The sequence below is a fragment of the Pteronotus mesoamericanus genome, unplaced genomic scaffold (assembly GCF_021234165.1).
Source record: "Pteronotus mesoamericanus isolate MK-2021 breed Mesoamerican mustached bat unplaced genomic scaffold, CSHL_Meso_final contig_22, whole genome shotgun sequence".
Classification (NCBI taxonomy): Eukaryota; Metazoa; Chordata; class Mammalia; order Chiroptera; family Mormoopidae; genus Pteronotus; species Pteronotus mesoamericanus.
In genome coordinates, this window is record NW_026555090.1 from 6691575 (window position 1) to 6719255 (window position 27681).

Sequence of the window (27681 nt, forward strand, 5' to 3'; positions counted from 1 at the left end):
TAATTGTTACCTCTGAGCATGACACTGATTAGGTTCTCAGATATTAATTTCACTGTTTTTTAATTCAATTCTTTGGGGTGACTTTGGTTAATAGGATCATATATGTTTCAAGTATACATTTTTATGATACATGACCTGTACACTGTGTTGTGCATCCACCACCCAAAGTCAAATCATCTTCTGCCACCAAGTATTTGGCTTCCTTTGCCCCTACCATCCCTTTTCCCTATATTAAATAAATAAATAGATAAATAAATAAGTATTAATATCTGCGAACCTAAGTGTTCTAAAGGTTCTCAAAGGTTCTCAAAGGTAACAATTAGAAGCAGGTCCAATTTTGCATTTAAGAAAATATGAATCTATTCCTAATTTAACAGGAGTGAATGACAAATCTTATCAAACATTATATTGTTGACATCTATCTCAATAGTCATTTTCTTCTTCACCTTTAATAATATTAATGGATGTCTATCTATTGACCTCTTCAATTGACTTTCTAATATTGAACCATATTATTCCTAGAAAGAGCGTGAGTTGATTAGAGAGCATTTTTCTCTATAAATATTGTTGGGATTTAAATTCTACTGTTTAATTTCAGATTTCTTAAGTCAAAATTCATATAAATGACTTTGCCCTTTGCTTTTATCTTTTTGTGCTATATTTTTCAGGTTTTAGAATTAACAGAATACTAGGTTTTAAAATAGATAACAATACTTTATCCTATCTATATGTTCCCATTCAATTAGTATTATTTGGTTCTTAATAACTTAATAGAATACATCTGTAATTTTGTCTACTTCTTGTTTTTTTAAGTAACAGAAAAAATTCCTTAGTTTTTCTTTTATGGCAGTTGGTATATTAGATTTCCATTGTCTTCTGAGTCAGTTGGATTCATTTATATTTTGTTAGAAAATCATCAGTTTAAATCAGGTAGTCATTAATTTTCAGAATATCAACAATGGACTACCTTATACATGTATTTTGAGTTTTTTCAATATATTTTACATTTTTTTAAAATACAGCTGTTATTTACTAATTGAATTTTTCACTTTTTTATATTCTAATTTATTAAATTATATTTTATCCTTACCAATTCATTCTTACATATAAATATTTAATCTTTCCAGCATTATTTGCTGAAAAGATTTCCTTTCCTCATTTAATAGCTTTGGCTCCTTTGTCAAAAATCAATAGACTCTTTAAATGCCTCTGCTACTAGAGTTTATTCTGTTCCATTGATTGATTTGTCTTTGCTTATGCTCTTACTACTATGTCCTGAAACCCTAGTAAGTTTTATAGTAAGATACAGTGTCTTCCAACTCCATTCTTTTTCAAATTGAATTTCCATATGTGTTTAAAATCAGCTTATCAATTTCTACAAAAAAAAAGAGAAAAGACTACTAAGATATTGACTGGGAAGCTGTGGGATTACTCTAGACCAAGTTGAGAATAATTGATATTTTTGTAACAATAATTCTTCCAAATCATGAACATAACAGGTATCTCCATATTTTCAATGCTATTTTGTAGTTTTTAGTATAGAGATCTTGCATAGTTTTTATTAACTTATGTTTTTGATGTTCTTGTGAATGGTATTTTTAAATTTTTATTTATCACTTGTTTGTCATTGCTTTATAGAGATACAGGTAATTTTTGCACACTGAACACCAGGTACCCTGCAAACTTGTTAAATGTAATTGCTCTTATATATATTACAGATTCCTTTGGAATACACACACACGCACACACACACACACACACATATACATGCATATTCTTATATTACCTGAAAATAAAGATTATTCATTTTCCAGTATTTATGTCTTATTTCTTGTCTTATGTTATTGCACTGAATAGGACCTCAAACATAATGTTGAGTAGAAATGGTGAGAGTAGACATTCTCATTGTGTTACTAACCTTGAGGGAAAATTATTCAGTACTTCACCATTAAATACAATTCTATTTGTAGGGTTTTTTTCTGGGTGTTACTGATTAAGTTGAAGTTTCTTTCTTAGTTTGATGAGAGATTTTTTTATCATGGATAAATGTTAAACTTTGTCAAATACCGGTTCCACATCTATTGAAATGATCATTTTATTTTTTATTTTGTTAATGTAGTGAATTACATGGATTGATTTTTTAGAAAATATTTAACCAACCTTATATTCCTTGGATAAACTACCCTTTGCCGTGATATATTAATAATTTTATATATTGCTAGACTTTATTTTCTAAAATTTTGTCATGATTTTTGTATTTCTCTTTATTAAGGACATTAGTCATAATTTTTTTCTTACAATGACCCACCTCACTGTTATCAGGATTCTACTTTTCTCATAAAATGAATTGGAAAGTGCCTACTAGCTCCTCTAGCTTCTGAAATTGTTTACATAAAACTAATTATTTTTCTTAAATTTTTGATAGAATTCATCAGTAAGGCTCTCTGGGCTTTTGGTTTTCTTGTAGGAATAAAATTCTATTACACAATTTCTTTAAAAGATAAAACACTATTAGATTTTCTCTTCATTCCTATGTTAGTTATGATGTTTTTTATAAAAAAGTGACCATTTTATCTAATTTTTCAAATGTAATGGCTTACTGTTTTCATCATATTAGTGTTCCATCTTTTATATCTCTTCCTCATTTTTATGTCTGTATAAACTGGATATATTTTTTCTTCCTTATATTGATATTGAAGTATTCTTTTCCCTTGATCATCCTTGGAGGGAATTACACATTTAATTAATCTTTTCAAATAATCAAACTTTGGTTTTGCTGATTTTTCTCTATTTTTGTACTATTTTCTTTTCATCAGTTATTCTCTTAGCTTTATTATCTTTTTCCTTCTGCTTATTTTGGGCTTCATTTGTACTTCTTTTTCTGGTTTTTCAAGGTGAAATCTTAGGTAATTGATTTTAAACCTGTTTTTCTTTTCTAACATAATTATTTAGTTATCATTTTTGCTACATGTACTAAAAAATAACAGTAAAATTCCACAAATATATTGTGTAATTATTATTAACTCAAAATACTTTTATGTCTCTTGTGATTTTTTGACTCATGGATCATTTAGAAGCCCTTATTTAATTTCCAGATATTACTAATTTTTCCAGATATCACTACTTTATTAATTTCCAAGTTAATTTCATGTGGTCAAAGAAGTATACTCAGTGATTTCAATCCTAAATGTATTTATACTTGCTTTATATTATAGTATACGGTCTATCTTAGAAAATATTCCATCATAGACTTAGAAGAATGTATATTTTGCTGTTGTTTGGGTAGTGTCTTACAAGTGTCAATTAAACAAATTTTGTTGATAGACTTATTACAACCTTCTATAGTCTTATATTTACTGTATATTCTTATTCTATTAATTACTGAAAGAATGTTAAAATCTCTAATTGTAATAGAGTTTTCTATTTCTTTTTTTACTTCTGTCAAGTTGTGTATCATTTTTTAAACAAAGTGCTTAGGTGCTACATTTAGAATTTTCATATCTTCTTCATAAATTGATATAGCTTTATTAGAAATGAGAAAACGGAGACTCAAAGAAATTAAATGAATTTTCATTATCTTCAAGTTAACTCGGGTAGCGTGGTTCTCACTGGGAGGATAAGTAATCATCAAAAGGATGAAAAGAAGATTATGCATTTTGAACATGGATTACCTCAGACTGTCTCACATACCCACTGTTTAAAAGAGAAAGAGTGCTTTTTACTCACTCATTAAAAATTGCAGGGTAAGAACTCGTCTATTATATCAAAAACATTATAAAAACACTAGAGATGTTCAACAGCAGATTTGAAAAAGTGTAAGATAAAATCAGGAAATGACTATTTAAAGTATCCAGTCTGAGGCACATTTTTTTAAAAAAAGAATGACTAGAAGTACACAGAACCTAAAGTACCTGTGGAAGACCATCAAGCAGACCAACATATGCACCATGGGAATACCAGAAGAGAAGAGAGAGAGAGAAAGACAGAAAGAATACTTAAAGAAATAATGTCCAAAAACTTTCCAAATTCGAGGAATGATATGGACCTATATATCCATAAAGTTTAGAGAATTTTGGAAGCAGCAAGAGAGAAGTAACTCATCATCTATGAAAAATCATTAATAAGACTAGCAGTCTACTTCTGAGAAACCTGAAGTCCAGAAAGCGGTTGGATTACATATTTGAAATGCTGAAGGGGAAAAAACCTGTCAACTAAGAATTTTATATCCAGCAAAATTTTTCTTCAGAGATTGGGAAAAATTAAGATATTCCCAAGTAAAAACCAAGCAAGCAAACAAACCAAAAAACCAAGATAGTTCATTACCACTTGACATGCCCCACTAGAAATGCTGAAGGGAGTCTACAGCCACACCACCCTGAACGCACTTGACCTCGTCTGATCTCGGAAACTAAGCAAGGGCAGGTCTGGTTAGTACTTGGGTGGGAGAAATGCCAAAGGGAGTCAGTCTTTCATGTTGAAAAGAAAAGATAGTAACTTGATGGGTGTATAAAGAAATAAAGATCTACAGTAAAGCTAATTATATGAGCAATTTAAAAAGCTGGTTACTTTATTTTTGATTTATACTTCACTTTTTACTTTTTACCTGATTTAAAAGATACATGCATAAAATAATCATAAATCTATATTATTGGACACACAATATGTAAAAATGTAATTTATGGCAACAACAACATAAAGGGGTAAATGAGCTCTATATAAACAAAGTGTTTTGCATACTGTTAAAGTTATGTTGGTATAAATTCAAATTAGATTGTTATAAATAAGATGTTAAAAGTAGAAACCAAAGTAAATACAAATATCAAAAAAAGGAAAAGGGAAAAACTCAAAATGGTTCATTACAAAACAACAACAATTAAACAGAAGAGAAAGCAGTAATGGAGGAAATGAGGGACACAATTTTTAAGATACATAGCAAAGGGCCAAATTAAGTATTTCCTTATCAGTAATTACATTTAATGTAAATCAATTAAACTCTTCAACCAAAAGACACAAATTGTCAGAATGGATTTTTAAAAGTATCCAACTATACATTGTCTAAAAGCTACTCACTTTAGATCCAAAGACACAAATAGGCTGCAAGTGAAAAAAATGGACAAAGCTATTCCGTATAAGTGATACTCACAGGAAAGCAGAAGTAGCTATACTAGTAACAGATAATAGACTAAGTAAAAAATATTACAAGAGACAAATAAGGACATTTTATGGACAAAGGGACAATTTTTACAGATCTAACAATTATGATCATATGCACCAAACAAGAGAGTCCCAAAATGTATAAAACAAACTGATAGTATTGAAGAGAGAAATAGAAAGTTACATGATAACAGTTTGAGACTCCAATAGATGATTTTCAATAACAGATAGAACTTTGGGATGGAAGATCAATAAGGAAACAGTATTTAAACAACATTATAAATCAACTACACTTAACAGACACAGATTGAAAAACTCCAATTTAGCTCAGCAGAATACACATTCTTTTCAAATACAAAATGGAAATAATGCAATGGAGATTAAATTTACAAGAAAAATTCTTCAGGATACACCATATATCAGGCCACAAAACATGTCAAAAAACTTAAAATTTTTAAAATGATACGAAGTATTTTATCTCACCACAACAGAATGAAGCTAGAAATCAACAACAGGAGGAAAACTGAAAAATTTCCATATATGTGCAGATTAAACAACACACTCTTAACAAATGAGTCAAAGAAATCACACAAAAAAATTGTAAAACATCTGAGGTGAATAAAAAAATTCAACATACCAAGCTCATGGCAGTGAAAGCGGTGCTCAGGGAGTTTTATAGCTATAACCACATTTAGAAAGAAGAAATATTTCAAGTTAATAATTTAATTTTACACCTTGAGGAACTAGAAAAAAAGAGCAAACTAAATCCAAAGATAGCAGACGGAGTCAAGTAATAAGGATTAAACTGGAGACAAACGAAATTGAGAAAAGAAAAACGAGAGTTGTTTGTTTTTATTTTGGTCCTTTGCAAAGAGCAACAAAAGGTACACACCTTTAGCTTGACTGACATAAACTAAAATAATGTATTAAAGTGGGCACATTATTGCAGAACTTACAGAAATAAAAAGACATATAAAATAGTACTTAGAATAATGACATGCCAACAAACTGGATAATCTAGATGAAATGGACAAATCGCTAGAAACATAAAACTTAACAAAAGTGATTAAAGAAAATAATAGAAAAATATAAACAAATCTAAAACACGTAAAATTATTGCATCAGTAATCAAAAGTTTTCCAATAAAAAATCCAGAATTAGATAGGTTCACTGCTGAATTCTACAAATGTCTGAAGAAGAATTAACATCAATTCTGCTCAATCTCTTCCAAAGAAAGAAAGAGAAAGGAGAGGGAGGGGAGAGAAAAGAGAAGAGAAGAGAAGAGAAGAGAAGAGAAGAGAGGAGGGAGGGAGGAGAGGAGAAGAGGAGAGGGGAAGAGAAGGGGAGAGGGGAGAGGGGAGAGGGAGAGAGGGAGAGGAGAGGGAGAGAAGGGAGAGGAGGAGGAGGGGAGGGGAGGGAGGAGAGAAGAGAGGAGGAGAGGGAGGGAGAGAGGGAGGGAGGGAGAGGAGAGGAGAGGAGAGGAGAGGGGACAGAAAAGTAGCGATTACTACCTAACTCATTCAGTGAGGTTAGTATTACCCTGCGTTACAGGCTGAACTCTGTCTCTCCAAAATTCATGTTACACCCCAACCTCTGGCCCTTAAGATTGTAATTGTATTTGGAAATAAGGTTTTTAAAAAGGTAATTAAGTGAAAATAAAGTCATTATGGTGAGGTCCTAATCCAATATGACTGATGTTCTTATAAGAAGAGGAAGAGACACCAGGGATGCACATTCACAGGGAAAAGGCCATGTGAAGAGGCAGCAAGAGGGTGGCCCTATGGGAGCGAAAGAGAAGCCCCAGGGGAAACCAGCTCTGCTGGCACCTCGATCTTGGACTCACAGTCCCCAGAACCATGAGCAAAGAGACTTGTGCTATTTAGGCCACCCAGATGGGCATTCTGTGGGGCAGCTCTGGAAAACTAATACAATCTAATGCCAAATCCAGACAAATAAAAAAATATTACAGACTAGTATTTCTTACAAATATAGATGCAAAAGTCCTTTAAAAATACTAGCAAAGTGAATCCAACAGCATTTTAAAAGGAGTATTTATCATGACTGAGATTGCTCCTAGAAATTTAAGGATGATTCAACATGAAAAAAGTCAGTATGATACACCAAATAAATACAAGAAAGGGAAACCAATTACACAAACATATCAACTGATAGAGATGAAACGTTTGACAAACTGCAACACCTATTCCTGACAGAAACACTCAAAACGAGGATAAGAAAAACCTTTCTCATCATGGTAACAGGTGCCTAGGACCCATCTGGAGCAAACACCACATTCCGCGTGGAAGAGTGAAAGCGTTTCCTCTGAGGCCAGTGACAAGACGAATTTGTCAACCGTCATCACGGCTACCCAAGGTGGTACTGAAAGAGTAAGGAGGCAAGGAAAAACAAGGCATCCAAATTGCAAAGGAAGATGTTGAACTATTTTTGTTCACAGATAATATGACCCTCTACACAGAAAATCCCAAAGAATCCACAAGAAACATTTAGAGCTACTAACTGCTAAATAAATTTAGCAAAGTTACAGGCTACAAGATCACAAGGTATCATGCCACACACAACTGGATAGTAATAGTAATGATAATAGCCAAATCCAAAAGCGTTGGCAGGAGATGAGAAAATTGGAACCCCTGTTCATTACTGGTAGGCATATAAAATAGTGCAGCCGCTGTGGCAAACATTTTAGCAGTTCCTCAAAAAGTTGAACGTAGAATTACTATATGACCCATCAACTTCACTTCTATGTACATATCCAATACAATTTAAAGCAGGTACTCAAAACATATGGACAGCCCTGGCCGGTGTGGCTTAGTTGGTTGGAGTGTCGTCCTGTACACCAAAAGTTTGCGGTTTGGTTCCAGGTCCGGGCATGCAGTCAGGTTGCAGGTTTGATCCGTGGTTGGGGCGTGTATGAGAAAGCAACCAAGTCAATGTTTCTCTCTCATCTTTCTCTCTCTCCCATCTTCTCTCTAAAAACAATGAAAAAATGTCCTCAGGTGAGAATTTAAAAAGAAAACTAAAAAAAAATGTACATGTATTTATATTGCAGCACTATTTACAATATCTAAAAGTTGCAACAGCTCCAAATGTGCTTGAATAGATGAACAGGTAAAGTCTGGTTTATAAATAGAATGAAATATTCACCCATAAAAAGGAATGAAGTACTGATATATATTACAACATGGAGAAATTTTGAAAACTTTATGCTAAATGAAAGAAGGAAGTCACAAAAGTCACATCTTGCATGATGTCATTTATATAAAATATTTGGAATAGCTATATCTGTAGAAATAAAAGGCAAATTAGTGCTTATTACCAGCTGGGGAGAGGCAGAACTGGGAGAAACTGTTTGATGGATCCAGGGTTTATTTTAGGATGATGAAAATATTTTGCCACAAGATAGAGGTGGCAGTCCACAACATTGTGAATGTACTAAATGCTACTGACTTACTCACTTTAAAATGTAAATTTTATGTATGTGAACTTTATCTCAAAAAATGTTTTAAAATCCATGACATTGCAATCCCAGCCAATGCAGGAAACCGGGTCTTTAAGTATAGCCTGTACCTGCTTTTTCTGTCCTGCATGTGAAAGGCAAATAAAATTTTGTACAGAATGTTAGGCCGTTCTTTTTCAACTAGAGAAAGAAAGGGCAGAAGGAGGGAAGGAGGAAAGGAAGACAGACAGAGAGATGGAGGAAGAGAGGCAGAGAAAGGAGAAAGGAGGGATAGATCACACATTTATTTCAGGGCGGTTAAAGTGAAGCAGATATTCTAATTTTAAAAAATATATACTTTCCTTAATTAGTACTCAGAAACAGGAAATGTCATATACATGACTATGGCGCTATGATGGTATGAGCAGAGCTTGTCACTAGAGCTTACCACGTAGTCTAAGATTTAGCTCAGTATTTCCGCTGCACAACATTATTTCCAACACTCAGCCAAAGAGAATAATCTGGAAACTTCAGTGAAGTTCCCAGTTACATGACCTGGTCTTTTTCAGATATTTAAAGTACAGAATTGAAAAGCTCACTCTCTATTTGATATCTGTTCAGTTCAACCAATATATATTGCATCTATTTTTAGAAAGGCTGCGGGAATTTGCTGGGGAGCACTTGATAGTTTGTGATAGAGAGCCAAAAGATTAAATATTTATCTTGCAAAAGGTTCTGACTTCAGGTATTGGTTAAACAATGAGATTCCTGAACTGGAATGCTGTGACAAGCTCTTGCATTATGGAAAATCCACTCACTTCCACCTGGTGAAGTCTGCCCGGCCAGCGGTGGCTTCCAAGTGAGTAGGTCCAGAGACCAGTTTCCGATAAACAGGTTCTCCGGGCAAGAGAGCGCGGCGCAAGCGGCCGACAGAGCAGCGCTGCCGCCGGGGGAGGGCCTGGAGCCGCGGGCCCCCGCGGATTTAGAGCAACTTTTCTCATAAATTCTGTGTATTAGGTCTAAGGACCTAATGTTTATTAAAAGGAAGCTGTGTGTTGTCACCCACATGGAACATGCGGTTTCTGAAGGTGCCTAGAGGGCAAGGGCTGAGATGGATGTTTTATAATTTCTCAGGCTTGACACTGAAATGTGAAGGAATTAGGAGTTAATCAGCCTTGCTTACCAAATCTGAAAACACTGTGAAATAGAATTAATAAGTTTAGTACAAATGCTTTATCTCTAATCGTGGAATTATCAAAACACCAAGGTAATGTCAAATTCTCGGACACCGAGGGGAGGATTTACTTGCACAGAAAGCAATTATAGAAACAACGCTCTCACACTTGAGGCATTTGCGCCACGCCAGTAAGAAGAAACAGTCCGCACTTACCCATAAAAATGATAAAGTGGTTTTGCTTAAAAATGACTTATTTTCCTGAGCATTTATTTCATGCTGTGCCTCAAGGTAGCCTCAGCAGGGGCAGTTTAAGTGCATGTTTACTCTGATAAAACTGCCAAACCATTCTCCCAGCGGCTGTACCGTTTCACATTCCCACCAGCAACGTGTCAGAGATCCAGACCCTCTGTCCTTACCAGCATTTTGTGTTATCACTGCCTGTTCTTTTAGCTGTCAAAACAGGCGTGTGGTGATGTTTCAGCATCATTTAATCTGCATTTCCCTAATGGCTAGCAATGTTGAACACCTTTTCCTGTACCGCTTGGTGAAAGGTCTGTTCATGTAAGAATGTTGGCCAGAGCACCACAACACAATTACACAGACTGAGCACCTGCAACAATGAAACGTATCTTCTCGCAGTTCTGGGGGCCAGAAGTCCCAGACCAAGGTGTCCGCTGGTTTGCTTTCCCCTCAGGCCTGTCTCTTGCAGTGCGCTCGGATGGCGTTCTTCTGTGTGCCTGGCGTCCGGGTTGCCTCTTCTGATGGGAACGGCAGTCTGGCTGGAGCAGGACCCAGCCCGAGTGGCCTCACTTTAACTTAATCGCCTCGCTGAAGGCCCTGTCTCCAAATACAGTCACATCCTGGGGACTGGGGGTCAGGACTTCAACCTATGGATTTGGAGGGAATACAGGTCCACCTGTGACAATCTCATTAGCTTATTTCCTAATTCAACTATTTATTTGTTTTTACTGCTGGGTTGAAGAGGTCTTTATACGTTTGAGATAAAAGTCCTTTCTTGGCTAGAGTGTGCAACATTTTCTTCTGGTGCGTAGCTTGTCTGTTCATCCTGTTCGGGTCTTATGCAAAGCAAAAATTTTTAATTCTGATAAAGTCCAGCTTACCAAGTTCTTTAATGAATTGTGCTTTCGGTGTCACATCTAAGAACTGTTTGACGTGGGTTTAGCTTTATCATTATATCTTTTATCACTTCAAACATCACTATAAGAAACAGATATATTCCATTGCTTGCTGCATTCGTTGTAGAAGAAACCCAGTAGGTTCATTGGCCGCTGTCTGGGTCAGGATCTCCTGTTTCTGATCCCAGGGGAAGGGTGTCTTTTAGACCAGCGCTTCTCAAATTGCAATGTGCATATCGGTCACCTGGGCTCTGGTTAAAATGCAAATGCTGTTTCAGTAGGTCTGAGGTCAACTTGATATTTTTGTCATTTCTAACCATTTTCCATTGGTGCCGATGCAATGATGGTCCAAGGACCACATTTTGACCAACAAAGTTTTAGAATTTCATGTTCCTCTCATATCCACTAGTAGGAACCGGGAAACAAATTGTGTCTTCTTTTTCACCAAAGAAAAGAAGACTTACATTTGAAGTGGAACTGTAACACATAGGTTAACTTTTGTTTGGCATTCTTATGTCCTTATTTCCACAGTTTTAATTTTATATTTTTATTTCAGTAAGTCTATTCTTGTAAATTTTTTCAAAATCTTCCTAGAACAGGTAAGCTATAAACAAAAATAAATTATTAAATGTAAAAGAGATTTTCTCTGCCCTATATAACCGCAAAATGAATCCTCTTCATTTTTTTCCCCTCAAATTCTAAAACCAGCGGTATCTAGGATATATTATAAATGAAGAAAAATATTATTTTTTAACAACATTAGGAATTTTTAGTACAAATGGTCTGTTTTTCCTAAATTATCTGGGACTTCCATATTGATAATTACTTTTTTTGTTAAAAAATAGGCTCTGGTGTGCTAGACCATGCTTAGGTCAGAATCTGAAACATAGTGCTCTTTAATTAATATTTATAAGCTGAATTACTTTTTACAAACTTTATATCCTTATAATCAGCAACACAGTTAAAACACATATTAGGTTGGGCTCCTCGTGCACTGATGAGAGAAATGTAAAATAGCACCCAGCTGCTGAGGAAAACGCTACTGTGCGTCCTCAAAAAATTAAAAATAGATTTAGAGTATGATCCAGAAATTCCACGTCTAGGTACATACTCCAAAGAATTGAAAGCAGGTCCTCAAAATGGTATTTTTACGCCGTGGTCCATAGCGGCATTATTCATCGTAGCTAAATCATGGAAACAACTCAGGCGTCCTTGGGCAGATGAAGAAATAAGCAAAATGTGGGAGATACACACAAGGGAATATCATGCAGCCTTACAGAGAAAGGACATTCCGGCACATGCTGCCCCGTGACATGCTGTGTGATTCCACGTGCCTGAGGTCCCTAGAGTGGGTCGGATTCATAGAGGCAGAAGGTAGAGCAGTAGCTTCCGGGGACCCAGGAGAGAAGTGAAAGGGGAGTTATTGTTTAATGGGAACAGAATTTCAGTTTTAAAAGATAAAAAAAGTTCTGGAAATGGCTGGTGGTGATGGTCACACAACAATACTAATGTATTTAACACCATTTAACTGTACACTTTAAAATGGCTAAGATGGTAAATTTCATGTTATGCATATTTTGCCACAATTTTAAAAATGGGGAGAATGTATTGGGGAGTCAGCTTTTTGACCAAATGTGGTGGTTGGCAGTTGCCCGGGGCAGGGCCTCCGTCACCACAACGCTGGCCTCGGGGACAGTTCTGCCCATGTGTCAGCCCTGCCTGGTTCCGGCCACGGGGTCCGTGCTGTTTTCAACAACGATTTGACTTCTCCCTTTATTCTTTGCCATATGACTTCCCATTGTAATGCTCTGACTTACGTGAATCTCTTCTATTTGATTTTGAATTGTTTAGAGGAAAGAGCCAATGTTTTTTCTATGTTAATTCCCAGCATTTGGCATTGTGAGTGGAGCTTGGTTATTGCTTAATATTTTTTAAAAAATAAGCAAATGAATGAGTATGACTCTAAAAACCATAGAATTTATTTCGTTCTCTATTGGATCTTATTTTTAAAAAAGACATTATACTTTTAAATAAAATAAGTCTTATCATGTATTTAAAGATGGCTTTCAGATGGCAAAAAATAAAAATACAAACAAAAAAAGCTTGTGATATATATCTGAATCCACAGGAATATACTGCCTTTCCCCATACTGCTTGCTTGCTTGTTTGTTTTTTTTTTCTGGCCCCATCTGATTCCTATGTTATAGTCACACACAAGATATTGAGTACAACCTTGGCATTACTGTGACACTAAGAATTCTGCATTTTTATCTAAGTGTTCCTCGTCTTCTTTCTCCCCCTCTTCCTCCTTCTTCTTTGTAAAGAAAGCTCAGTCTTGAGTAAGTTTGCGCACCTTAGAAAATGCTCTGTGAATAACCCTCTTGAAATCACTGTGAATGTTGGCAAAGACCCCTATCCTGTTGCTAAGTTTGCTTTACCTCTTTTCTAAATATGCAAGTCATTTAGCAGCAATTCACTTCTGTGTACTGGAATTGTATGTATGCACAAAGGAGCTCCCATTTTTCTACCTGGAAGTTAATCATCACAGGATATGCCTTTTGGATGTGGCATTTACTCACTCACCCCTGATTCGGTAGCTATAACGGAGGGATTTGTGAATCTTGGCAGGTAACAATCTTCCAACGTTTCTTGCTGTCTAAGAAATACAGGTCCTTTCTCGCCTTACCTGGAGGGTTTGTGCACAGCTCCTCTCAGGAGGAGTGCCTGGTCCGCCCAAGGAGCCGCTGATCTTCCCTGGGTGCTGGGACACACGGCCTTTCTTCTGTAGGCTCTGCAACGATAGGACCGTCCTAAGTCCTGGAACCACAGAGCGTGGACAAAGTGCTTCATGGGCTGTGTAGCTTCAAAGATATGGGATTTCTTTCAGGGTGTCCCAAGAACATTTTTTGCATCAGTGTACTTGCATGGGTGCGGCAATATTTTTTTTTTATTCCAAGCACTTCTACTTTTATACCAAGTAAATGGGCTCTAACCAACGCTGATTATCAGTGATGTGACGAACATGTCCATATCCATAGTAGCTGCCACATTTCCCCAGAGTTCTGTTTAGCCAGAGTCTCTAAATGAGCAATATGTGTGTAGTTCCCCCTTATGATAGACCTAATTGGAGTAAACTGAGGCACCTCGGCAGTAAAGGACACAAATAGCTTCATCAATGATGAGGAATTTCTCTTCTGCTCTAGCGTGAAGCACCTTTGGAATCAGCCACTTTGACCATAACTTCAGTGCATTAGGAACAAAGACTGGATTATACACCATAAATTGAAATAACCTTGAGAACTTACACCTGTAAAAACCATTTTAACTGGTGCAGGAATATAAGCCAGCAAACTAACATTCCAAAGGGGACAATAACCCATCAAATAATGCAGAACCATTTTCCAATGTAGTTTCCCAGTAGCATAAAAAGTAACAATAGACCACAGTTATCAGAAACTTCTAGAATTGTCTATGCTACTCATTTGGAATCAGAAGTTACTCTTTTGGACTAGGTTTCATGGACAATGCAAATCTCCATTCACATGGGATTCTCATGAATGCATATAAGTGCTCCAGTTTAAAACCGAATTGTATGTATGAACCAAGCTGATGAAGTCAATCCCATAGGTAACAATCCACATAGAAAATTTCATATTAATACAGGTTTTAAACAACGTTCTATGAATAACATTAATGCTAAATAATCATCTCTAATAAAACCCGTTAATGGTCTTTAGTTCCAGGGTAGTTTCTATATGAGGAACTGAGCCAGACAGTGCAAGGCTATGGTACCATGAGGTCAAGGTCAAAGTCAAAGTCAAAGCGACTTTGTGAAAGTCAAAGTGAACTCTGAAGGTAATTCCAGATGAATTCCAAATACCCACACTTACCTCTAAGCATGGCCTCTATGAGAAGAAACTACTTATAGGAATGAAATCATATTAAGGTGGCAATTCTCAAATAGAGATTAGTGGAACAGTATAATTGGTGGGGTTGGGGGGGTTGGGGAGGGGGAAGTGCATATTAGAATAAGCCAAGGGGATTTCTTTCAAATGAGGCACATATTTTGGAATGCTCTGATACAATTTTCAGGAAACTGAATCTTTCGGTGCAAGGTAACAGAAACTCAACTCAAACCAACTTCAAAAATTAAAAATAGGTGTAGATGAACAGAAATATAAAGAATAGAGATGATACAAGTAGATGTAAGTAATCTCAAAAACCTGGGTAGGATTATGTTGTTGACTCACAGAAACAAAGGGGAGGCTGAGGGAACCAGGACCAAGATAATGTAACATCGGATGCTGAACAGTCAGCGAAGAGAAAGGTATTGCTCAAATGTGGAGATTCTGGAATCAGAACACTTGGTTCATTTCCTAGTCCTATTACTTATTAACTCATGACCTTGAGCAGTTACTTACTTTACTGTGCCCTGTTTCTTTATCTTTAAAATTAAGATAACAATAGTAGTTAGCTCAAGGGTTATTAAGAGAACTAAATGTATGCTTGGCATGGAATTATAATATTGTTAATAGCATCTCTACTTCTTTCCCTTTTCCTTTCTTTGACCTAATTGCCTGCAGAGAGTCCTCTCCACATGGCAGATTCCTAAGTAGCTCCAGTTTAGAATTCCCAAAAGAGAAAGAGCTTCTTCACTCATAGTTCATATGTAGGTCCAGGAGAAGGACTCATATTTGTTCTTTCTGAGTCATGTATCCACCTCTTGAACCTAAGAGAGTTGCTAGAAAGATCTAATTCTGGACCAGGTAATGTGGCAAAGGTGTAGGTAGACTCTATTTTTGGAAGGAGGGTTGAAAAAGCTTACTGGACACCCAAAGCAATAGCACCACAAGTTCTCAAAGCTCCCTGCAGGGATACGCACCCCCTCTTCCCAGTGAGAATCACTGAATAGTGACTGCGCCTACAAAGAACTATTTTTACCTAATGTAATTGAGTATTTACCTAATATAACGTGTTCCATTCTTATTCGATGCCTACAACATCACTAGGAAGGAAATGTCATTCACATTTAACACATGCAGAAGCAAAAATATGAAGAGTTTTTTAATGTTATGAGTTTTAAAATGTAGATTTACGACAGTGGGGACTTTGTTTTGTGAACATTTGAATCCACAGTGGCTAGGATAGACTCACACGTAGTCTATGCTCAAAAGTTCTTTGTAGAGCCCTGGCTGGTGTGGCTTCATTGGTTGGAGCGTTGTCCCGTATACCAGCCAATGTTTTTCTCTCTCATATCAATCTCTCTCTCTCTCCCCTTCTCTCTGTAAAATCAATAACATATTAGAAAAAAAATATCTTTGTAGACTAAATAAATGAATGAATGAAGTGGCCCATGATTCCACAGCTCGTAAGCGGTGAAGAGGACAATCAAATGCACATGACCCAGGCTCTGGGTCACTCTGTCCACCACCATTGAAGTGGAGGTTGGCCTGTTGTATTGCTCAGGGAAATTGAGATGGAAAAAAATGTTTTAATTAGTTTTTTAGTGAAAGCCACTGTTAAAAGATACCTGTCTCGCCATGGAGGGTAACACCTTGAGTACATGAACAGCCACGGTCATGTCAGCACGGAACACACCCATCTCCACTACGATTGCTGACATGAAGGGTTGGCACATAGGACAGAGAAGCTGAAATGTGGAGCTGGGGATGGTGTGGCAGGTTGGGAGGGGGTCTTATAAAAGACTGGCAAATTCTTCAACATAGGGAGGAGTCTGGGGAGAGATGAGAGACGGGAGGGGAAAGTGTGGGAGGAGGGAGGACCCTGCTGGGCTGGGGAGACGGAAAGGGAGGGTGAAGACAGGGCCGGGGAGAGGTGCAGGCAACCCCAGACTCTGAACCCAGACGCCCCCAGTCCAGTGTTCCCTAAGTGGGAATAAAGCCCGCCCACGCCCAGGGCCTGGGCGCTCCAGCGGCACCCTGCACTTGTCCCAGGCCCGCGCTTCCCTTTTGTTCTGCAACAGTGAGGGAAGAACTAGATGGTCTTATGTGGCAGCACATTTGGAGGAAGGTTTAGCTGGAAGGAGGCATCTGTTTTATGCCAACGAACACATTCTCTTGGCTTAGAGGGAGTCATTAGTGCAATGGGGCTGTCTGTGAGGGGAGGTGTGTGGGGTAGGACCCATCTTCCCGGTCAGCTTTCGGCTGTGGGTTAAGGCATTGCAAGGGAAGTGGAGAATAGCAGGCAGTTGTGAAGTTATAAAATAAGCAAGTTAACTGCATATGAAATAACCATCCAACCTTCCTTTATACCACCCACTTGAGAAATATAAACCTCGGATTCACAACCAAAATTGTGATTAAGTCAAGCTGGTATTAAAACCTCTCATTCAGAGGGAAAATGTATATACATTGTCATTATATACTATATGTATTCTCATTATATATGTAAATATATACATATAATCTCTATGTATTCTCTCTACCTATATGTGTATTCTCTCTATGTATGTACACATATGTATACATATAAGAATGAATTGACATACACATTATATATAATGAGAATGCATATACTTTTCCCCCTGAATGAGATTTTAATAAACAATAATACATTTATCATGTATAAACAATATATTTATATTCCATAACAAATCATATAATAAAAGTATTTATTATTACTTTCTCATTCCGTAAACATTATATCTAGAGATACACATGCACACTCTCATTATTAATTGAAATCCGTGTGCTTCCTTCTCTGCACATTCCAGACATGCACTCCCTCCACATTCAGCTTTCTGTTTCTGGAGGAAGGTAGAGTGGCAGGAAGGGAAGGGTGAGGAAAGAAGAGGAAAGTGGAGAAAAGCAATAGGCGGATGAAAGGGGAGGGTGGCAGGTTGAACATTTCAAAGCCCAGGACATTTGCGACTCCACTTTCATCTCAGCAGGAGCGCTTGCAGACACAAGTCATACTGCAGTTTCCTCAGAGGCTCTCTGAAAGAAAACCCCTTTGCACATTATGAAATCACTGGTCTGACTGCTTAAATATATTTGAACTCTCCAAAAGAGAAAAGCGCCCAGCGTTTGTGAGAAGCCAGGAGACCGTGGCTCTACATGAAAGGAAGCTATAAAGCCTAATGAACGTGGGGTGCTGCCGCCTGCTGCACTGTAAAATTCTGTCTCTTTAGAACTCACTTTCCATGTAAATGAAATGCTTATTGCTCGGGTTAAAGAGCTGAAGATAAAAGGAATTAAAAGTGGTGGCAACCATAGGGCACCTCTGTGCACAGGGCATTGCCTTGTAGAGCCACGTGGGTCCTTGAAGAGAGGAATCAGAGCAGGGGAGCCGGCTGCTTGAAATACGCACATTGCATTTGTATCCTGCAGAAGGAAGACAGACTCTTGGGTAAGAAAAAAATTAGAGGCACGTGGGAGCCCGGGTGCCTTCCACACCCCATTCATATTTCAAGCAAAAAGACCCCACGGTGCAAGGGGAGGAAGCCCCCAATCTGCATTTCCTCTCTCCTCCTGTGTCACCAGCTTCTTTCTCCTCAAGGTACACAGCGTCACCATCCGCATCATCTGCATTCGCCCTCTCAAAAGAAGAATCTAAAACTAAAACCTGACCCCTCTCTGGGCCACACGCCCGCTCCTGCTGCCCAAGTTCACTCCTGAGCTTGCTGTACAGAATCTGTCTCCACTTTCTCACCTCCTATTTGTTTGTAAATCTCCTCCTAGCTTGTAACCCTAACTTCCTGCAGTCAATTTTCAGTGACAGCCAGACCCACGTTTCACACCTGTATCTGATAGTGTCACTCTCCCTCCTAAAATTTATTAATGGCTTCCACACACGGAGAATAGAATCCATAACCTCTACCATGGCCTCCAGAACCCATGTGAGCTGTCTCCTAGCCCAACCTCATCTCCCAATTTTCTCCCGTGTTTCCCAGGAGACCTTTCTGCTATTCTCTGAATGTTCCAATTGCATTCTTACTTCAGTCTTGTATTTGTTCCTTCTACCTGGGACCCTTTTCTCTGAGGCTGACCCATGACTGCCTCCCTAATCAATGCCAATCTCTGCTCTCAGGCCCCCTCAGAGAGGGTTCCTTCACTGCTCCATCTAGAACAGCCAGGCCCCTCTCCTTGCGATGCTTCTCCCTGCCTTCTTATTTTTCTTTATAGCAGCTCCCACAACCTGGGATCTTATTACTGAATTGCATCCAATAGAAAACATCATCCAATGTATACAGCACACTGATTTACACGCCAATAATAAATAAAAATTTAGAAACCCACTGACAATAAAAAAAAATATCATCATGTCTCAATGGGAGTCACACAAAATGTAGGAATCCATTAGGCCACCTTGTATTGCTGGAAATTTTTTGTTAATGTTGGTGGGTTTGGCAATTTCTTCTGTACTCAGTTGAATTGTTTGGCTTATGATAGGCATCATCCATTTGGGGACATGTTCTTTCCTTAGGTCCAATAAAGCCTGATTATTGCTTTGCAAAAAAAAAAAAAAAAAAAAAAAAAAGGATGGAATTGCATCTATTCATCTAACAACAAATATTTGCCTCTCTAATTAGGCTCCATTGCTGTGTCTTTGGGTCTACACAATAACTTTCTGTTTCAAAGTCAAATCAAAAGGTAACCTTTTTGAAAATGTTTTAAAAGAGAATCAAATTCACCCTGGCCAGAGTGGCTCAGTTGGTTTAACATTGTCATATAAACAGAAAGGTCATGGATTTGATTCTCAGTCGGGGCACATAGTTGGTGGCAGGTTCGGTCTCTGGTCAGAGCACATACAAGAGGCAACCAATCAATGTTTCTCTCTCACATCAATGTTTCTCTCCCTCTCTCTTTCTCCCTTCCCCTCTCTATAAAATAAATAAGCATGTCCTTGGGTGAAGATTTAAAAAAAAAAGATAGTCAAATTCAACATGTGTTGCATCAGCAAACTCATACTGTTAACTCAGTTGACTGACGACAATACACTAGTTTTGGCCAAGTTCACACAAGTGCAGGCAGTGAAAGTTGCATCATGAGTCCCACCTGCCTGACAGTAGGTTCAGCGTGTTGTCTACCATAAAATGCATCCCAGTTTCAGAGATGTGAGAAGGGAAGTTATCTTAGAATGAGTAAATACAGTAAACACTTATTGTTTACTTGTTGCCTCTGTCCTCCGCTAGCATGGAAGGATGGCAAGGACTTGTTAATCCCTCTATTTTATCTGTATGTTCTGAGCATCTTAAGAAGAGGCTGCCACACAGCAGGTACTCACTAAAAGCTTGTCAAATGAATGAATGAGCCATAACTCGGTGAACAAGCACTGGAAACAAAGGAAATGCACTATATGCCAGAAATTTTGAGAAATGGCTACTAGAAGGATGATGAGCCCATAATGAAACAAAAGCCAATCTGACAAGTAAACTCCCCTTGCATTTATGAAAGAAGAGGGGAAAGACCCTGGCACAATGATCAAAAGCTTCATGACTTGGAGGGAGAGTGCCGAAGGCAACGTGTCACTGGGGGCTGGCCAAGGGGCGCACATGGGATATACAGCGCCAGCTCCTTGGCACGGAAGGTGACCCTGAATGGGAAGCTCATAACGCTGCTTATCTCCCCTTACTCTTAACCCTGGCTGCCATGCCAGAAGGAAAAACAAAACAGGGTCACTTCACTGCCACGGTGCCAGTGAGCAAACCCAGGCCTAACGAAGACCAGGGTCCCCGTCCAAGGCCACTGCTAACCATGGCAGCAGACGCAACGAGGCCATTATTTGGAAGAGAGGTAACGTTTCCTGAGAAGCATTCTCCAGCTTTGGCAACCCTCCTCTTCCCCAGGTTTCCAGATCTCCGCGTTTATAAAGTCCAAACTATTATAAGCCTACAGCCTGATCTGTCGTAAGCTTCTACCTTTCCTTTGGTCTTTCATCTGGACAAGAACTTCTTAACCAGAATTCAGTCTCTTAAAAAGTCATTTTAAAGTCCAATATGGGATAAGCGTATGTCCCCGCCAGCTCCTAGTCTTCATCAGGTTGGCAAGAAAAAAACCCCACCAGATACAGGAAAAGGATACCACAGTTCAAATTAAGGGAACTATCTGCGTAACTAGAACAATTGTCTTCCTATGAAATACTGTTTCTACCAGATACAGGGCACAATTTTAGAAGATGTCTACACATGTTCCAACTAAGATTTAAGAGTTCATTGAGGTTTTTGGTTTCAAAGGGTATCTAAGTAACATCCTCCCAGGCAGCATTTCTTAGCTTCTTGCTAAAACTGCCAGAAGACTGAAACAAACAAATAAACAAAAAACTTCACAGTAACATTGACAAAGAAAACAGAGCATTTAAAACTCTGATACAAAAATTGGGTTTATTATCAGACAGATGGAGCTAGGTTGAGAAAAGTTTACGCAGGCTGTATTTTATGAGGAGGCTTAGCTTTGCTCTATGAACCTCCATGTACCTCCAAAGGACCTCAGACTCTTGAAAGTCCCACAAAATGTGGCCCTGACTCAGGGAGGAAAGAACTCGACCAGCTAACCAGGGGCCCGTTTAGGTTTATCTCAAGGCCTGCACACATATACTTTTTGGAATCTCTTTAGGTAAAAGAATGCAAAATCAGACACAAATGAGATTTTGTTTAGAATGAGAAAATAAAACACAACAAATCACAAATTCTAAAAACTGAGGAATACAACAAACATTATCAAAAGTCAAACATTTGCATGGTATTCTTAATAATTAACTTTCTAATATGATTCCATTAATACTTTCCTTACATGCCTTGCCCAAAAATATGATTTTTGATCATATTTTCAAATAACAACATCCCAGAAACATTTGGTAATGCCATATAAATTGTTTGGATTGTTATAAATTGGGGAAATGTACATGATGTCCTTTTCTCACGTGCAAGGTACAGAAGAGCTTTCCTCAGACTCGTTTTGATTCCACACATTTAAATCTTCACGTTCCAGGTAACACGGCCATAATGTGACCTGAGGTCATCCCCAGCCCTGGCCCCAGCTGTCTCAGTGACAGGGGAGCTGGCACAGAGCGCAGGAGCAGGTCCTCAAGAAGCCACTCATGCACCAGAACAGCTGACAGCAACTGAGCTCATAGAAGGTACTGCAAACACACCAGTACACGCCGTTAAATTCAGATTAAATGGACCTCCCCACTGGACCTCCGAAGCCATTGTTCCCCAACATGGGGGGAGGGACAATGGATGATAAATGGGAGTGGAAAGAGATAGTGAGTGTTAACCGATTATCATCAAAATGTCGTACTCAGCAAATTTCAAAAAGACATAGGAGAATGGGAACACACCTGTAAGGCCCTCTCCAGGCCCGTGGAAAGGGCCGGTGCAAGTGACTGAAAGCATCACAGTCAAATTTGCCTCTCAGCTGGACAGCTGGACAACTGGACAGCGATCCCTGCAGCCCCAGGACACTGTGCTATGGGGGCAGGAACAGAACAAACCTCTCGGCTGCCAATATTCCATCTCCCCAACCCAAAATAAAAGCAGGAGGCATGGCTTCAATGTAACAAGACCAACACGCAGGAGAAAATAGGCTGAGGTGAAATACAAAAACAAGAGGTGAAAAATGATAGGCTTGCACTAAAGAGATTGTATAAAAAGAAGCGGGGGGAATGTAAAATCAAGAAGATAGAATTAAAATGTATTGCTTCAGCTAGCGCCCCCTATTTTTAGCTGAAGCCCTATGCAGGTAATGCAGGAAAATATAGATGGGTCTAGTGATCAGCGTCTAAGGTGATTTAATTATGATCATGTTGTCTGCAGCTATCAGAAGCAGGCATGTCCAAGAAGCATCTATCATTCACCAGTAATAAAAACCTACAAGTCCTGCTACAATGATTTTCTCAGTACCTCATGCCTTCCAACATTCTATCAAGATGTACTGGAGCAGGAAGGCGTGTTTTCAATGCTTCTTACTGGTCACCTGTGGGAGCCCCCACTTCACCCTTTTCCTTACTGAAACAACCATCTCTGCTCTCCTTCTCCTCCAAAACAGGAACACACCCTCTCATTTTTCCTCAGTGCACAGCTCATGGAAAACTTGTGTGAATTTATTTTACTGAATGTTTGAGGTTCGTTAAAGCACAGAGCAGGAAACTACTGAATACTGAGTATCAGTACCAGGCATTGTTGTTTTTGAAACGTGCTATGGCAGTGCCCTGCCGTGGCACATTTCTTACTGGGGCAATTCATCTTCAAGGCCAAGAGCACAGACATGTGGACTGTGCTGTTTTTCTAGAGTGAGTTGGGGAATAGAGACAAAATGGTGCTTTCTCTTGCCACTCAGATAAACATTGGACAAGACACTTTACCTGTCTGTTCTTTCATTTACTTATTTGAGGAGGAAGATAAGATTAGTACCCCATCAAACTAACAGAAGGGGATTTGTAAAAGATTAAATGGGTTAATAGACATGAAGTGCTAACAATAGTGCCTGGCACCTAAACATTAGCTCTGTTACTTCCTATTTCTCTTGTTTGCCTACCCCAGTGTGCCAAGAGAGCTCCATTGCTTTTAATAATCCTAAAAAAATCAAAGGTAGCCTAAATATTTTTAATGTAAGATTTGTTAAACGCTAATAAGTTACATTCATAAGCTAGAACACAATTGTCAGAAATATGATCAAAATATATTCATATTAAGAGCCAGAGTGCCAACTCTGTGTGTTTACATCACTGATTAGTATATATGATATGATCCTATTTTACATAAATATATACTATATAATTTTGTGAAGGAAAATCTGTTCAAATTAATATCAAAAATATACCAGTGGTTTTCCCTAAGGTTATGGTATGGGATTTCCAGTTATACCTTTATGAAAGTGTGTGAATGTACATAATATGTGTATATATTTAGGTATCTGCAAACATGCACAAAGATCAAGTACTACATGATCAATGACATAAGTAAAGAAAAGTCAAATAACAGCCAGAAAAATGACTCATACCATATAGTGAGGTAATAGGTTACTACCTTTATAAATAAATACTTCTTACAAATTAATATGAAAACACAACACCTCAAAACAAAAAGGCATAAGTAGGCAATTTATAAAATAAACACAAATAACGAATAATTATATACAAAACAGTTACGCTCCATCTGTCATCAAAGAAATACAAATTAAATATTCTTTTTCACCTTTCAACATAATAGTTTTAAAGGCTGATACTACCTAGTTTTTGCCAAGGCGAGGAAAAGCAGGCGAGGCACTCACGGCCGGTGAGGCGCAGGTCACCGCCGTCTCTCTGGGGGGCGACGCAGTAACGTATCTTAAAAACTAACTATCACACATTCTGATGCAGCGATTTTAATTCTGGGAATTTTTATTAAGAAAATCATCAGATATAAAAATATGTTCATCATAGAAACAAAATGTAAGTGATTAATTAGGTAAATTGTGGGAAATATAGAAAATGGGACATATGCTCTCCGTAGCATTTAATGGTGTGGGAAGATGCTCACAATATTATGCTAAGGGATAATAGCAGATGAGGTAACAATGTGGTTCTTTGTTCTTCAAAGTAATTTGTGCAGTGGAAAAAAGAACTGGTACGTTAACAAGTTCATGTGCATGGTCAAGTATGGTAATTTTTATTGTATTTTGCATATCTTTTGTTTTTACCAAAAATTTTGGCAGGACTATTTCTCTCATAAGTAGTGTATTAGTTTTTTATTGCTGTAACAAATTACCACAAATTTAGCAACTAAATACAAATTCATTATCTTATAGTTCTCTAGGATAGAATCCTATGTGTCTCTCACTTGGCTAAAAATCAAGGTGTTGGCAAGGGTGCATTCCTTCCTGGAGGCTCCAGGGAAGAATTCTGAACTTTTCCAGCTTCTAGAGGTCACTTGCATTGCTTGGCTTGTGGTTCCCTCCTTCACCTTCAAAGCCAACAACAGTAAATAAATAGGGCCCTTCTAACACTGCCTCACTCCATCCTCTGACTTCTGCCTCCTTCTACTTTTAAGGACTCTTGTGATGACATTCAGACCACCCAGATAATCAAGGATAATCTCCCTATGTTAATGTCAACTGATAAGCACCTTAATTCTGTCTGCAACCCTAGCTCCCCTTGGCCCTAGAACACAACCTATTCACAGGTTCTGGGCTTTAGAATCCAGGCATCTTTAGAGGGAGAGCATTATTCTGACTACCACAAATGCAAAAAGCAATACACATTATTTCTACATAAACGAAAGTTCCATGATGATGTCCTTTAAGTGTTCATGAAGAGAGTTGAACTGGTCAGAATGAGATTTTGTGCTGAATGAAGAAAAAAAATTAAGAATCCAGTGGAACTTACTGCCAGAAAGTAGCTCTTTCTCCCATTTACCCAGAGAAGCCTCATGCAACCTTTGATGAGTATCACTTGGGGCAGACTCGCTCAAGGACACGATCGACAACACACTGAGAAGGAGTCTCTACTTCATTCTCAAAGGGTTCTAGTCTGTGAAACCTTGCCGTAGATTGTATCTATTTCTTAGACAAAGTAGTTAACTGATTCATAATTTTATTTCATTAAAAACTGACTTTTAGTATAAAAATTATCATTGACTTTATATACCATGCACTGATTTATCTATGACACACTTTTTTAATTAACCAAAAATAGAAGCATTAAACCCCTCAGGCATGTAAAAGACCATATCAAAATTTCAGTGACGATGCCTGTAAGAAATATCCCAGGCTTCAGGGTGAAGCTTAGAAGTTAAATGCCACAAAGAACTGGCAAGCATTGCACAGTGTTCACACAATGTCTATTATCACTTATTTGAAATAGGTGCCTGATGAAGGCCAAGGACTGGACTCTGATGGCTTAAGTCCTTCCAAATCTCAGGCTGCCCAAGTGTCCCTTATTGTTCCAAGGCAGAGCGTGAGCTTTATTTAGGAGCCGTGGCTCCGAGTTGGTATTTCTCAGCCCCATTCACTGCCTGGTAGCTATGGGTCAAGATCCCTGGGCAGGCCGGCAGGCCCCCGGGGCCATGGGCATCGGAAGACGGCCTTGGAGAAGAAATCTCACCTCCCACATTCACACCTCACCTTCCTGACTTGGAAAACACCTCCCGTTAATGAGCAAATCTGGCATCTGTCAGCTTTTTGTAAGCAAGCATTTCACAAGGTTTACAGAAAAGTAAAGTAAACAGAGTTCTGAGTAACAAAAGAGTGGCGTTTATGCATTCTTTGATTCACTTTAAAGGATGGTATAAACTGACTTTTTAACCAAGCATTAGGCAAGATCTGGGCCCAAGCCATTCTATAATAAACAGTGACATGGCTATATTAAAATATTTACTTAGTGTGCTAAAGTGACTTATAGGAAGAGTGGCTACTACATAGAAGTCCTAAGTATTAAGGCGTCAGGTGCCACGGGCGGCATAAATATTCCATGTGCACTTGTTTATAGGAAAACCCCATCTGGATTTGACTAAAACAGCAGGCACCCTGCTGACCTCAGTTTTGCTATTGGAAAATATAACACAAGTGTTCACTCATCTAGAATAACTACAGTGTTAAGTGCCAAATGACAGATGGGAGGGGATTGGCTTTTCTCAATAAAATCCAGGCACTCCATTGTGAAGGGTTGCATCGTAAGGGCTCCCCGGCATTTATAGACGCTCAGGGCAGATATGCAGCTAGACGAGGCAAGGTGCTGGGTCAGGCTGACCACAGTCTGCCGATCAGAATGGCTTGGCCTCTACCCATCCAGGCCCGCTGGCCAGGATTTGGAAGGCTTGGCCGGAGATAGTCCGTGAACATCAATATCGTCAGTGCTGCCCCCAACCCGGTCACCACCCCCAGCTCAGTTATGTTGAGTAGCCATCAGGCAGACAGGCTGCAGATCGAGCCTGGTGTGATCAAAAGAACACTGTATTTTGAGACAGAGAATTGAGATTGGCGCACCTCCCCTAGAATGGGGGAGAGCGAAGGCGATGTATATTGATAGGCATTGCATTGGATGCTTTTCCTATGTTATCTTCTTGGCATCCTCGTGTCAATACTCACGGCGCAGGCAGGACTTTTCCGCTGTATAGGTTCACATAAATGGTTCCAGGAAATGACAGGCTGGCCCTTGGTCATCCCTTAGATGAACACATCAACCTTCTCCGAAGGTTGACCCAAGTGTAGTGGGAGCAATAAAAACAATGAGAGTGGAGCTGTCCTCTAGGACTAATAATTTAACTGGGGAGAAAATGCTTCCACACAAAAGGGTGCATACCCAAGAGTGCAGAGCTCCAAAAGGTAAAAACTCAAATTGAAACTAGGCTGTTAACTGAAAGCTGAACTCTCCATGTGATCAGATAAAGCAGCTAGCTCCCTCCTCCTACCCTTCCACTGGACTGCAAACCTCTCCCTGTTGAAGTTGATTAATAGTTTTCTTTTCACTCATCCACTGGCTCAACAAAGATGTAACGAGTAGCTATCGTGCATAGAGCCTTTTCTAGACAATAAGGATCCAGTGATAAGCAAAGTGCATGCCTGCATGGAGCAGACCTCCTAGCAGGAGGACAAATAAATGTATGATCACATAAATATTTAACATAATTTCAGGTAGTGCTAAGAAAAGAAAAATTAAGCTGGATATAGGAGTGAAGAACCCCTAGGAATGCCATTTTATGTAGGGCGGTTCGGTAAACCAAACCTATTAGCTTAAAAGGCATGGGAATCAGGAAAAAAGTTAATCTAATTTACTGTCTTTGGTATCATAGCTTAAAGTTTAAATTGTTTAACTGCACCATG